Below are 15,956 nucleotides of genomic sequence, written 5' to 3'. Positions count from 1 at the left end.
ATTTTGTAAACATACAAAAATTTTCGAGAATAACCTATTTCTCACTCAATTATACACTGATGAGTCTAAACACCATGACCACTGCCCACTGTGAGGTTGGATGCCTCCTGGTATTGTTGGCAGGCACGTGATGCAGTAAGGAAAGAATGTAAACAGAACAAAGACAAATAGGCAGTTATTATAGTGAAGATAAGGGCCACAAAAGCAGAAATCCACTGATATAGTTCTGACAAAGGACACATTGTTATGGCCCTGCAGCTGGAAATGAGTATCTCTGAAATGGCAAACCTGCTCACCTGTTGGCGTACTTCTGTAATAAGCACCTATGGAAAGAGGTTGGAGGATGGTGAAACAACAAGTAGGCCATATGATATTGGAGAACAACATTTCATCACAAAACATAGAGGTAGGAGGACCCACCATTGTGTAATCCAGGTTAGGCAGAGATCTGTGGCAGATGTGATGACAGGGTACAATGCTGGTGCAGGCCCAAGTGTTTTGGAGCAAACCAACCAAAGGCTATTGCTGGACATGGAACTCCACATCTCACACACCCTATGTGCTCCTGTGGTGACCCATTGACATTCTCAGTTATGATTACAGTGGGCACAGCATCACTGAGTTTTCATCGTGGATCAATAGAAACATGTCACCTGTCAAATTAATCGCATTTCTTGTGACACCAGGTCAACAGTTGGGACCTTACACACCATCATCCAGGCAAATGGCTACACGGAACGTGCACCGCACATCAGATGCAGGCCGATGAAGATGGAAATATGCTATGGGATACATTGAGTTGAGCTTCCATGGGATAAGTGGTGGTAATCAAAGGAATCATGACAGCAGTGAACTACTAAAACATTACTGCGGACCACTTGCATTGTGTCATGCTTGAAGCCTCCCCCCTATGGTGATGACATTTTCCACACAAATAAATGTTCATGTTGCAAGGTCAGAATTGTGCTACAATAGTTTGAGGAACATTATGGTGAACTCACATTGATTCCTGTAATTTGCAACATTGATTCCTGTAATTTTCAGGAATTATTTGACCTGTTTGTAGACATCTGGTGCCACTTACTTCTGGAATCCTGTAAGAACTTACAGAATCCATGCCATGCAGAATCTCTGTTGTACTGTCTTTGAAAAGTGGAGCAACATGCTATTAAACAGGTGGTCATAATATTTTGGCTCATTGGTGTACAATGAGATGAGAGGAAGGTTGTTTTGAACAAGGATAGGCCTACCATTCTCAAAAATTTTGAACAGTACAATTAAGTTTAAGCCTACAATTGATGATCACAGTTGAGTGTATCACAGCACTCGTGAATGATTCTGTTTTGCCATTCATTCATAGAGTGCACTCACTGCACGTAAGACACGGCCACCGCCTTCTTGAACACCATGTGCCAATGCTCCAGTAGCAGCAGCATGGCATACTGCAGAATATTCACAGTGGGGGTACCATAGGAGATGAAGCAGTCATACCACTGGAGTCGATGGAGCCAATCAGGTTGCAGCCCCCATGTGATTAGGTCTCATCATCACGGCACGGAAGGGGAGTCATCGGATGGGCCTCCTGAAGTACGGAGCAGGTCTCCTCTCAGTCAACTCCTTTACTGTCATAATGTTTACGGGAGATGTACTTCGGCTACGGACCTGGATATGAGTGATTATGCTGAGTTATGTTTCACCTTGTTTTCAGAATAAATCTTCTAAGTTTTAATTAATTCCGACTTTCCATTTCATAGTTTTTACCTGGGACATAACAGATACAGTCAATGAAAGATTACACGTAAGTGATATGAACTGTTAAAAATGTGAATCTTGAACTTCAAATTGGCACACGAATTTTATACACACCATCTCACAAAAAAATATTCTGAAGTCTACTCAACAGAGCCTTCAATCCTAGTAATCACTTCAGTCTGTGTGACCAATAAGCAGCTAAAACTTTTTCCCATCAAATGGCAGGGTAAATATGTCACAACATATATCAGGCTTAACATCTTCTTTTCTGAGGTAGAATAGTTCCTCTCTGCTTTATTCTGTTGTAGTGACATGTAGGTAATGGGATGTTTTTTACCCTCTCATTCCTGTCTTAAAACATAACCTACTGAATGACTACTAGCATCACATGATGAGATGAACTCTTTCTCATAATCCAGAAAGACCAATGCTGGACTAGTTTCCAGCAATTCTTTCAGTTTCCCAAATGTGCTTTTGTACTCTGCACTCTGTTGTCCGATGGAATGTAACACCCTTCTTCGATAGGTGCATGTGAGGTCATTCTATTTCTGCAAATCCTGGGAAAAATTTCCCCGTAGTAATTTGCTGACACCAAAAATGACTGTAACTGCTTGCCTGTATGAGATGTTGGAAAACTCCATACAGTGTTCACCAATCTTGGACCTGTTCTTATTCCATCTTGGGTAACTACATATCCCAATTAATTCACTTCTTATAGTGCTAAATGACACTTTACTATGCTAAGACATAGGCATGCTGAGCATAATCTCATAAAAATTTCTCTCAGTCATTGCACTTGCTCTCTCATACCCTTTGCAAACACAATGATATTGTCTAGAGACACCATGCACGGATTTGGATTCATTCCCATCAAAACTCCATCCAACACTCACTGTAACATGACAGGCACATTTTCTAACCAAACAACTTCTGCCAATGCTGGTCAATATCCTCAGTCAGGGATTGTCAAATTGTGGCCCGTGGGCTGCATGCAGCTCAAATAAAGTGTTTGTGTGGTCCATGGCTCTAAGATGTATTTCATAATATATATCTAGCAACTAACAGCCAAATCCAAAAATGCCAACTAAGTTCCTTAAGAGTGTAGTTTCCCTGCTCAGTAACAAAAACACTTACTGAGACAGAAAATATTATGAGATTTGCTTAATTTCAGTTGATTTTCATGAATTCGGCCATTAGCTATGTGAAGTTGGCCAATTGGCCACTGCAGTGGTAAAGGATGTAAGAGGAGGGATTGTTTTATTGTTTTTCTCCCAGTGCTGACAACTCACAGGCATGTGCGCTTTGTAGGAATCAGCTGCTTTGGTATAAATTTTGACACAACAGTAACATAGATAGGTGAATGCACATTACAGAGATGGTCATGTTCAAATGCTGTACACATTTGTAACAAGACACAAGACATTAAAATAAGGCTGTTGTAATACAACACAATTAGCAGAGAGAAAAAAACATTCAAAACATTTGATGAACATTTGAAGATTCTCACATTAGCCAAGATAATCAGAAAATAATGTAGCTCTTTTTGTCATTGACTTCATTATATACAAAAATGGAGAAGATATTCTGATAATGCAGAAATAGGTTTTCCATCTCATTACTGCAAAAAGAGACAAATGAAAAAAAAATGTTAAGAACATTCTAAGAACCATAAAAGGAAACTCATTGGTTCTAAATATCAATAAGAAAGTTTTTGTTTCAAATGCCATTAATTCACAGTTTTATTACAGGGTGTATACGGGGACAAGGAAAAAAATTCAAATTCCCGGATTTCTCCCGGATATCCCGTTTAAAAAATATGCTTTTTCCGGGCGAAAATACAATTTTTCTGTGCTAAGTGACAGTAGGTTTTCCCTCGGAACTGTAAAACTTATCAATCCTTTGAGTGGTTAACGTTTTATATAATCGCGTAGAACTTCCCGGGAAAAAAAAAGAAAAGACGGAGCTGAGAAGTTTTGGAGAGACTTTTTAATAAGAAAAAAAAGGAGAGAAGTTTTGGAAAGACCTTTGATTTGCAGCAACATATACGCTGCATATTTTCGTATTACGAAAGTATAAATTCGAATTGCACCAAACACAGCGCTTTAGTTTCCGGAGCGTTGCAACCGAGGTTGCGATGTCCTTTTGTAAGCGAGTCATATCTCAAGCCATGAGATCTCACCAGCCGATGACAGCAGCTGTTCAGAGCATAGGACACGTGTTATAGTCAGCCAACAGCAAAATTACTGGTTACATAGCGCGAACACACAAGAGGAAAAGTTAACGGTTTACATTAATGTACACAGTACCGTATATCTACAAGAAAAACTAAGCTTTCACATTTAACATTGGTCTCTAAGATTAACACGCTACAACAGAAGCTAAGCTTTCACATGTAATACTGATCTTTTTTTGCGTGTGTTATACTTTAAAAATTATGACATAAATGTCTCGGCTCGAAATTCTTGTAAGTGGCTGGTCCTCAAACTGTTCAGTTTCGAACGCTCTGCGATTTCCATCCCACTTTCTCGAGACTGTTAGAAATAGGTTCGATTTACCAACTGCCAGAGAGCGCCAGAAAACGCATTATTGTGCGTGTGCAACTGCAGTGGTGTAGGAAGCCCGCATGTTCGTGTGTCTAAAGCACTAAGAGAGCTTACATTACACCATAAAAGAAACAGGGCATCAGAGGATACTCCAAAGAGCATCGAAATTTCGTGCACTTGAAATTCAGCGAGCAGTTGGATCTAGCCAATACTGTAGAATGAAACACTTCGTTTCAAATAAAATTATTGCCTCAGCAGAAAGATTAATAAAGCCAAATTTCTTTAGCAAACTTGCAAAAATAACTTCATTGTTCTGCAAGGCTATTAATGCTTGAGTGCTACTAACTTGGAAATAAAATAAAATCAGAGAACTGAAATTAATACTATATTTTTGCCCTCAGTAATTATGTGAAAGTATTTTAATTCACTTGATAGCTCCCGGCCACAGAAATCCGTTTTGTTTTCATTTGACGTGGGAGCTGTACACGAAGAGAAGCAGCGAAATCACTTAACTTAAACACGGGTCACGTGGAGATTAACCCCCTCGCCACTATAACTCGGACAACTCTGTGCAAGCACGAATCTGGCACCTAGGGTGCCCGAGAAAAATTTTTCTCGTTTGCATCTGGCTACTTGCTGCTACCACCTATACAGCCACCAACCAAACTTCAAGTAGCGGGGAGCGGGAGAAGGTACTGCTTATATGCGAGTCAAATGCGCATGCGCAACAGACCGCTGGCAGCTGGTCAAACGAATCTAATGTGAACAGTTGTGACGTCATGCTCATAGCAAGCAGTTTATTGTTACGAAGAATTACAGTCTGTGCCCTACGGCCTTTGACATATTTTTGCTATTTGCAGACGCTTGTGCGTGCACGGTGTTTTGTTGTAGTAAATTGCACATTTCCTTTGCCACTAAGGTTTTATTTTTTTCCGTATCGTTTATATTTTATTGCTGCAGTTCATTCTCCAGTAGCAGGATACAATAACATTCTTTGCTAGAGAATCAATTCTGCGGTCAAAATTACAAAAATTTAACTGAAAGCTAAAACGATGGCAAATTCCCGGAAAAATTCCCGGGTTTTTCCCGGTTTTCTCCCGGATGAAAAAATTCCCGGGTTTTTCCCGGTTGTCCCGGGTCGTATACACCCTTTATTAGTGATAATAAAAATACAGAAGTACAGCAGTAAATTTTAACTATAGAACTGTAGTCAACAAAAATCATTTCTCATTTCATTTACATTTCTTACAAGAGAATAACATAATTAAAATCAAGGGAAAATCTCTCAGTGTTGACTTTTGCTTTTTCCACAACTCCATTCTTGGGATCAGATGTTTACTGTAAATTTCCCTGTGCTCTTGAGGAAAAAATGGCACTGTTGTCAACTGTTCTTTCTGGTTTGCAACTGATGAACATGACTTGTTTTTTGGCTGAAGTACATTGTGGCATATATCTGCCATGGTCTTTCCTGTTTTGAACAGATTAACATTTCCAGAATGAGATTTTCACTCTGCAGCGGAGTGTGCGCTGATATGAAACTTCCTGGCAGATTAAAACTGTGTGCCCGACCGAGACTCGAACTCGGGACCTTTGCCTTTCGCGGGCAAGTGCTCTACCATCTGAGCTACCGAAGCACGACTCACGCCCGGTACTCAGATGGTAGAGCACTTGCCCTAGAAAGGCAAAGGTCCCGAGTTCGAGTCTCGGTCGGGCACACAGTTTTAATCTGCCAAGAAGTTTCAGATTAACATTTTTCCACTCTCCTGTTTGAGAGTAGGTTTTTTATGTAGCTATTTCAGATGGATGAATTCGAGACACATTGCTCATTCTGCATTTGGAGATCCTACATGTCCGCATTGACAACAATGTTTTAGCAGCGTCTTTAAAATCAAAGAAGCCAATTGTATGCATTGGAATTCCATAGAATGGGTTCATAGCTTTAGGTGACTCATCAACCTTTGGTACTTCTTGTAGAAAAAAGTTGCTTACCTTTCTTCATTTCTCTGTAACTGAAAAATCTCTGTAGAAGTAGAAGTAGTAGTAGAAGTTTATTGTCTCATTACATACAGTTTCAAGCCATTGACTTAAAAGTACAGGAGACTCGTCAAAACACAAAAACTGGTTTACAATTTTCCTTATAATATTAGTAATATAATATACAGTACTGAATAATTACTTAATTAAGCAGTTAATAATTTTTCTTCAAAAGTAACAAACTTTTAACATTTTCAGTCCTAAGTATTTGCTTTCTCCTGCTCAAATTTTCAGGTTGTCATTTATGAATTCTTATACTGAAGAGTAACATTTCTGCACCAGTTTCTCATATAAGGATTTTTTCAGTGTTTCTAAATTTATGCTGAGCAATTCTCTTTCTTTCACTTTGTTATAAATTTTCATACCCATATATTGTGGAGTTTGAAGATAAAGTTTTAAACCGTAGGTAGGCAGCATAAAATTATTTTAATTTCTGGTGTTGTAATCATGTTGAAAATGATTTGCTACAAATAAACCAGGGTTACTAAGTACAAAGATAATCAGCTCATATATGTATAGTGAGGGAACACTTAGTATACCCAGATTTTTTAAGAATGGATGACATGATTTTCTTGGCCCTACATTGTACATATTTCTAATGATGGCTTTCTGAAGTTTTAGTATTCGGCACATATGGTTTGAGGTACCCCAAAATACAATTCCATACCTTATTACTGACTCAAAGTAGCTGTGATATACGAGGTGCATTCAAGTTCTAAGGCCTCCGATTTTTTTTCTCCGGACTGGAAAGAGATAGAAACATGTGCATTGTTTTAAAATGAGGCCGTGTTCATTGTTAATACGTCGCAGAGATGGCAGCACTGTATGGCAGATGGAATTTTACCACCAGCAGCGAGAATGAGAACTGTTCTAAATACCTAAAATGGCGACATTTTCCTTACTTGATCAGCGTGCAATCATTCGTTTTCTGAATTTGCGTGGTGTGAAACCAATTGAAATTCATCAACAGTTGAAGGAGACATGTGGTGATGGAGTTATGGATGTGTCGAAAGTGCGTTCGTGGGTGCGACAGTTTAATGAAGGCAGAACATCGTGTGACAACAAACCGAAACAACCTCGGGCTCGCACAAGCCGGTCTGATGACATGATCGAGAAAGTGGAGAGAATTGTTTTGGGGGATCGCCGAATGACTGTTGAACAGATTGCCTCCAGAGTTGGCATTTCTGTGGGTTCTGTGCACACAATCCTGCATGACGACCTGAAAATGTGAAAAGTGTCATCCAGGTGGGTGCCAGGAATGCTGCCCGTGTGGCATGTTGCCAAGCAATGTTGACGCGCAACGACAGCATGAATGGGACTTTCTTTTCATCGGTTGTGACAATTGATGAGACGTGGATGCCATTTTTCAATCCAGAAACAAAGCGCCAGTCAGCTCAATGGAAGCACACAGATTCGCTGCCACCAAAAAAATTTCGGGTAACCGCCAGTGCTGAAAAAATGATGGTGTCCATGTTCTGGGACAGCGAGGGCGTAATCCTTACCCATTGCGTTCCAAAGGGCACTACGGTAACAGGTGCATCCTACGAAAATGTTTTGTAGAACAAATTCCTTCCTGCACTGCAACAAAAACGTCCGGGAAGGGCTGCGCGTGTGCTGTTTCACCAAGACAACGCACCCGCACATTGAGCTAACGTTACGCAACAGTTTCTTCGTGATAATAACTTTGAAGTGATTCCTCATGCTCCCTACTCACCTGACCTGGCTCCTAGTGACTTCTGGCTTTTTCCAACAATGAAAGACACTCTCTGTGGCCGCACATTCACCAGCCGTGCTGCTATTGCCTCAGCGATTTTCCAGTGGTCAAAACAGACTCCTAAAGAAGCCTTCGCCGCTGCCATGGAATCATGGCGTCAGCGTTGTGAAAAATGTGTACGTCTGCAGGGCGATTACGTCGAGAAGTAACGCCAGTTTCATCGATTTCGGGTGAGTAGTTAATTAGAAAAAAAGTCGGAGGCCTTAGAACTTGAATGCACCTCATACTACTTTTCTTATGCCCATACTGGTAGCATTGTACAATATTTTCATTGCATAAGCTAGACTATTTAATTTATTTGCAAGGTGCTGTATGCCATCTAGTAACGAATATCTGAAATATTTTTTTGATGATTTGGCACTTGGAACAAGTCTGGGGACATGCATCAAAATACTAAAAACACAATAGTACCCAAAACATGTATTGTGATAAAATGGCACTGAGAATGTCCTAAATTTACACTTTTCATTTGTGGTTGTATCTCATACCACATAACGCACTTAAATGTAATTACAATTACTGCTATTGATCAATTAATAGCCACTCATGCAGACAACACAACAATATTACATCAGGAAGAGTTTCAAATGGTACAGACTTTTAAAAATAAGTAGTTGGGGGGTTGGTGGCCAACTTATCAAGCCCTTAATGTAGCTAGTATTTATGTGTTTTACTAACTAAGAGATCATTAATTATGCAGCCCAAGGTGATACCCTGGAATGTCAGTATTGGCTCTTGAGCAAACAAGTTTGATGACCACTGCGTTAAGGACCTGTAAATACAGTTTGTGACCAATCCTCTTTCACTGCTTCGAGCTGATGATAGCCACCACGTAGATCTACAGTGGAAAAATATGTAGATTGCCCCCAAGTTGTCAAGGGTTCCATTGCATTTGGTATTAGTTACATGCCTGTACTTGTACGACTGTTGAAGTACCTATTGTTAGAGCAGAGACTATACTTCTTCATTCTGTATGAAATTTTCTTCGGCGCTATTAGTACAGGTGCACCCCATGGGCTAGTTCTCTCATTAATACCATCACATAATTATTGGTTAATCAATTTCTCCATCGCTGTTTGTAGGTTATGGGCACCCCATATGGCTTACAGTCAGTGCTTTTTTTCTAAAAAAAGTTTGAAGGTACTCCGACATTGGATATAATGCAGCGAAAATTACTTATAACTGAAGCATGGGATACCACCCGTCTGCTTTTAGCCAAGACGTCATCAACACGTCGAACTAAAAAAGAAAAAAAAAAGGTATCTTACTCTAGCTCAAATAAAGCAGGTGATACCGAGAAACACCCAAACATACACAAGAATGTGGTATTGAATAATCGTTAATGACATGTTTGATTTTGTTTCAATAATTGTTTTTATCACTGTCTTTCTCAGTTCCTGTGCAATGTGCTCGATGGGCGGCAGATGCCCTGTGCGAGCACGAATGAGAAATCCTGCTTCGCTAGTTTTAGTTTCTCTGGTGTCAGGTGGCGTGGTCGAACTTGCAGTGGTGGCTCTGGTGCAGCTAACATATAGTGTACCGTCGAGTGCTGCACAGGTAGCAGTGTGGGCGTCTGTCATGTGATCTACGGGAGTTGCTTGTGGAGCTCTACCAGTGGAGAGTCACCAGTTATCATCCGCATTGCAGTGTCATCCACATGACGCACTCGCCCTTGTCTTACCAGGTTACTCGCCGTTGGCTTACCAGGTTGTTAGTGGTACCAAGGAGGCGCCAAAGATGGACTGAGTCAGGAGTCCATAGAACGATAGGATGTCTGCTCTGAGTATGTGGTGTGTTACGTCCGCTATGATGAATTGCTTATCGAATTTGCGTCACAGGCAATAGTTTGTCAATGTGACTCGGTCATATGTTGAGATCATGGAACTATTGGCTGCAAAAAGGAGGCAGTCGTCACAGCTGTGGTGTGGCAGACTGGCAGATGAATAAACTGATACATCAGCACCCGTTTCTATCAGAAACTATAGCTTTGTATTATCCGACCTTCAGTACACACACCATCAGATTATTTGACTTGTCGCTCTAACGAAGTAGGCGAGTGTCAGCAATATGTCTCGTGGTCTTATCGTGGCGTGTTTATCTTCTGCCGTTAGGTCAGACAATAGAAATGCCACTTGCACACTTAGAGTAGCAGATTGACGGTAACCAACTTTAAACAGAACTTGATTAATTTTCACACACATTTATTAAAATAATAACAAGCATAAAAATTACTTAACTTGGTTCTGGATGCTATTTACAATTGACAATCTGAAGTTCCTTTGGTATTGGTACGTTAATCTTATTCTCACATATATCTCTGATACTTGCGAAAAGTGTCTATACATTTATCTTCATGGCTATGTACAGGAATATGGTAATCTTATTAGGTGCAGACTGAAACTTGACTATAGACTGGTACAGACAAATGTAGAACTCGTACAGACTGGTACAGATTAATGGAGACTGGTACAGACTGGTGCAGACAAATACAGACTCACTAGTGGTGGGCAGGAAATCGCGTATCTGTTAGAAATCACAGTGACTGAGAAGTCACAGATATCACAGTAGCAACTTTACAGGATCTAACTGCGATTTCAGTCACAGTTAGCAGTCGCAAGTAGTATTTCATATTCAAAGACGTGAGCCATCTATTGGTCGAATTTAGCCCTGCTTTCTGCGATTTCAGTGACAAGTCGCAACTAAGAGTCGCTAATAGCAACTAAAAAGCGCAGTTAACAGTGCCATCTGTTGGCCAAAGTTCGTACTACGTCCATCTCTGCGATACGGTATCGAGTCTAACTGCGATTTCCGTGACAAGTCGCAACTAAGAGTCGCAAGTAACAACTAGAAAGCGCGGTTAACAGTGCCATCTGTGGGTCAAAGTTCGTACTACGCCCATCTCTGCGATACACTATTGAGTCCAACTGCGATTTCCGTGACAAGTCGCAACTAAGAGTCGCAAGTAGCAACTAAAAAGCGCAGTTAGCACTGCCATCTGTTGAGCAAAGTTCATACTACGCTATTCGCTACCGAGTCAAACTGCGATTTCTGTGACAAATCGCAACTAAGAGTCGCAAGTAGCAATTAAAAAGCGCAGTTAACATACTTTTCCTAGTGTCATCTGTTGACCGACGTACGTACTTCGTTATGAGAGCCTTGTGCCTCACGAGATCGATGTGCTGTGCATGCATATGAAGGGCTTATTTCAATAGAGGTACAAGTCCATTTTTGTTCATTTTGAGATACAGAGTCGTAAAGTTAAATAAGCGCTGACAAATCTGCATTTGAGATACCAGAAATATTCAAGCATATGGCTTCTTGCTAGAGATGAACCTTTATTTATGTTTGTTTGGATCACTAATTTCTGTCTATAATGACAGAAAAGTGGAGGTAATGGACTTGTATCACTATTGAAATAAGCCCTTCATATTATATGACGACACACAAATTCAGCATCAGTTATGGTTGGTCAAATACTGCTGTGACTCTGAATGTATTATATTAATAAGAAGCAACATTGCCTTTTTCTCCTGAAAATATCAAGTAACGTAACAAATGTGTTTGATTCTGCTTCCAATATGACAGTTTTGGTTAATACTCCACATGCCTACAGGACTTTGCAATGTTAACACAGCAGAACTCAGACATCTGTATAAGTGTAGAGAAATGAAAACAGTCATATGAATGCCTCACTTTTGTTCCGACACAGTTCAAGACTTGGGAGAAAAGTTTTACACCTGGTGTTCTACATGGCAACTTCACACACAAGAACTTTTTGCCGACACTAATACCACCTACATAAGTAAGCTTTTCCTGTGTTACTTTCAAGTAATGCACTTAAGCTATTCCTGATTTAACTGGAAGATCTGTACTTCCCACTTTCATATCAACAGCCTCAAAATGCATATTGTAGACTTCGGGGTGTGTTACAGGTCAGTGTCACACCAAGATTGTGGAGAAAAGCGGGGGGGGGGGGGGGGGGGGGGGGGGGCGGCATGTCACTCTCCAATAAGTGGCGGAAAATTATGGGTATAGGACGGCTTAAACATGTGGAAAATGAGATTTTTGTTATTCACTCACTGTATTTGACATTTATTATTCCTTTAAAATCGCACAACTTCAATAAAACACAGTTTAATCATTCACACACTTATTTCACAATTATTCCACTTTTAAACTGCAAAACCTCTAAGAGCTGTCTTGAATCTTCACGAGTCTCTCAAAAACAGCCTGGATGTGGATAGATACGTACAGCAACCAGTAATCAGAGTCAGAACTGTGTCTGCAGAAACACAAGGATTATTAAACAATTTTTGCTGTCATTAATTACTAGCAATATAATTGACAGAGTAGATTGCTAATATTTGCTATAATGAATATGACATTTGCAAGAACGATCTCACTGAAAGATTTAGTCCATCGAAACGCTTAGAAACTAACCTCTCGTCTGACGAAAACGGTCTAAAGACGCAGTGGCAATTTCTTTAGATCTGTTGACAATGATATTTTGAGTTATCACTTTACTGAGTGACTGAAATGTAGTTCTGGGGAAATACAGAAGCGTCCGATCTTACCCGTCGGCTTTGACCCATGACGTCACAAATACCGCGGAAACGACTATAAACAATTCCAATATGGCGGATATAAAAACATCGCATACGTATTGTAAACACTGAAATACACAAGTTTCACAAAAAGCCTAATGACTGTAACGGGACAAGCGTGGGAAATTAGGGGTTTTTGGGTGCGGAGAAACTAAATATACAGAAATGTAGCCACCGACCGCCATTCAAAACCACGCAAAACAACGAAATAAATCAACATCACAAAACTGACCAAATACCAAAAAACACATTCCTATCCATAATCGGACACTTCCCTTAACCTATATAGCTCAACAGAACCTACCGATCACATCCCCCAATAGAAAACTAAGAAACGAAAGCTTCCCTTACACCTACATACATCGGCACTTATGCAGTTTAGCAGGTACGGAAAAAATTTTTCATTTTTTTTCAAAATTTGATCATCATGTGTCGTTATGCGGTGGGGGGAGTCTGCAGTGCCCCCCCATCCCCCCACAGGCTTCATTAGTGTCAAATCAATATTTTCGAATCATAGGCGGCCGCTGCCGCGGCCGCATTCCAAAAAAAAACTCCCAACCTAACCTCAAGTGGGCTACGCTACAGATCAATATGTTCATCAAATTGCTTCATATTACGTATACATGTTCATTAGTGTCAAATCAATATTTTCGAATCATAGGCGGCCGCTGCCGCGGCCGCATTCCAAAAAAAAAACTCCCAACCTAACCTCAAGTGGGCTACGCTACAGATCAATATGTTCATCAAATTGCTTCATATTACGTATACATGTTCATTAGTGTCAAATCAATATTTTCGAATCATAGGCGGCCGCTGCCGCGGCCGCATTCCAAAAAAAAAACTCCCAACCTAACCTCAAGTGGGCTACGCTACAGATCAATATGTTCATCAAATTGCTTCATATTACGTATACATGTTCATTAGTGTCAAATCAATATTTTCGAATCATAGGCGGCCGCTGCCGCGGCCGCATTCCAAAAAAAAACTCCCAACCTAACCTCGTATTCAGGGCTACGCTACAGATCAATGTGTAGGTCCCTTACGTCACGGGTCAAAGCCGACGCGTGAGATCGGATGTTTCCAACCTATACCCAATACACAAAACATACATAAATAACCAAAAAAAAACGGAACTTACCTCAAAAAAGTTCCAGCTCCACAAACTAGATTGGCCACCACAATCACACACAAATGCACACACGCACGCACGCACACACACACACACACACACACACACACATACAAAAACACACACACACACACCAACGAAAAAATACTGAACTAAAATAAAAACCCAACCCACCCAAACGTCAACCCCCTCCCCCACAACTCCAAAATACAACACACAAACACTATACAACAAAATAAACCACCCACCCACCTACCCAGCCCACCCTAACTAACCACTTTCGGTCTATACATTTTACCCACAGCCCTTAAAAAAACCCGAAGAATGCAATAGCCCTCTGGGACACTCTTCCGCCAACAGTACTCATCTAAATGAGACTGAAGGTTGGAAGAGCGCCTCTTCCCCCTCCCAAGAACTGACTTAACCGCTCCCCACATCCCCTCAATTGTGTTAGTGCAAGCCCCAGTATCATAATTCTTAAACTCTAGACTGTGGTTCACTACTAAATGATTAAATCCCCTCTCACCCAACCCCCTATATGAAGAAAACGCATCTGAAACTACTGTGGACCCCGGCTCTACATACTCCTCAATTAACCCCACTAATTCAGGCTTCGACCTCTCCTCCACAACCCTAAAAACACATTCAGTACCCCCACCCCCCTGAACAACAGCCCCCCACACCCAAAGACCAGCCACAGACTTCCCCCTCCCATACTTCCTTTTACCAAATTGCGACTCATCCACCTCTACAACCACCCCATGCCCACCCAACTTACCCCTGTACTTAATAAATTCGGAACACACCTCACGACAAAAGGAATACCAGTCTAAAACAGTCCTCTCACTCACACCAGTCTCAAACGCGCAAAAACTCTGCCCGCAACTATAACAAAAATAATACGTAATAAGCACAATCTCACGCATGGCCAATCTAGACTTCTCGAACCAGGTACCACGCCTTACAGAACGCCATACGCCATCTTTCCGGCAACACCACATGTATCCGTCCCTGGTCCGAGAGTCCGGAACTTTAACCAATTTCATAGGTTCACGGCACACACCGCACTTCACGACCTCGGCAATTAAGCCAAATAGCTGAAGAAATTTAATCAGCTCTAAAGCTGTCTCCCCCATCATCGCCCTCAACCGAACACTGTTAAGGCGGTCTTTCATATCCATTCCTGAACAAAAAACCACAACCAAATACACTCAATAACAAACTCACCCGACGTACAGCAATGAGCATTAAATTAACCATTAACTCACTAATAGAAATTCCGCTTCAAATCCAACACCTGAGCAACAGAAAACTGACCCCACCACACGAAACAAACGAAACAAACGAAAACCATGAACACACCACCAGAGAGCACGACAAACAAAAACAAGACATCTACAAACACGCCACAATCGCAAATCAAACTCCGCGCCGTAATGACGTCACACACCACAACACGCTTACGTCACGGGTCAAAGCCGACGGGTAAGATCGGACGCTTCTGTTGACCCAGTTCTGGTACCTGTGAACATAACAATATGTTAGAATTCATTTTCTAAATACGAACTATTACGGTACTGTACGGCTACTTACATATTAATTACACTATTAATATTTTCACAGTTGTTTCTTTAATACAAAATTAAAGCCAACGGAAGAAAAAAACGTAAAACATACTTGCCAATGACAGGTTTGATGAGATGCAATTTTCTGTGTTGACAGATGTAACTTTTTCATACGGTGGTAAGTAGCAGAAATCGCGGAAGTAGCAGAAATCGCAAAAATAGCAGTGGCGGAGGGATACACGACCTATGTTCCTTAACTGCGACAAATCACAGTTAAGAATAACAGATACTGAAAAGTAGCATTCACAGAAATCACTGATATCGGAAAATCGCAGTTTCGCCCATCACTAAGACTCACTAATAGGAGGTCTGTACACTCGTTACCTCGTCCGTTCATGTATCACAGCGCGAGTGTGATCCGCGAGGAGAAAAGGTTCTACGATAGCAACAATCTCATTGGCTGCGTTACATATTAATACGCGGATCGGCGGAAGCAGAATTTGGTCCGCCTCTATGGCAGCGCCATCTCGTAGTGCGGAGATGGACGAGCGCTGC

Source organism: Schistocerca cancellata, chromosome 1 (assembly GCF_023864275.1).
Source record: "Schistocerca cancellata isolate TAMUIC-IGC-003103 chromosome 1, iqSchCanc2.1, whole genome shotgun sequence".
In the NCBI taxonomy this organism is placed as follows: Eukaryota; Metazoa; Arthropoda; class Insecta; order Orthoptera; family Acrididae; genus Schistocerca; species Schistocerca cancellata.
Note: the sequence above shows the minus strand (reverse complement) of the source record.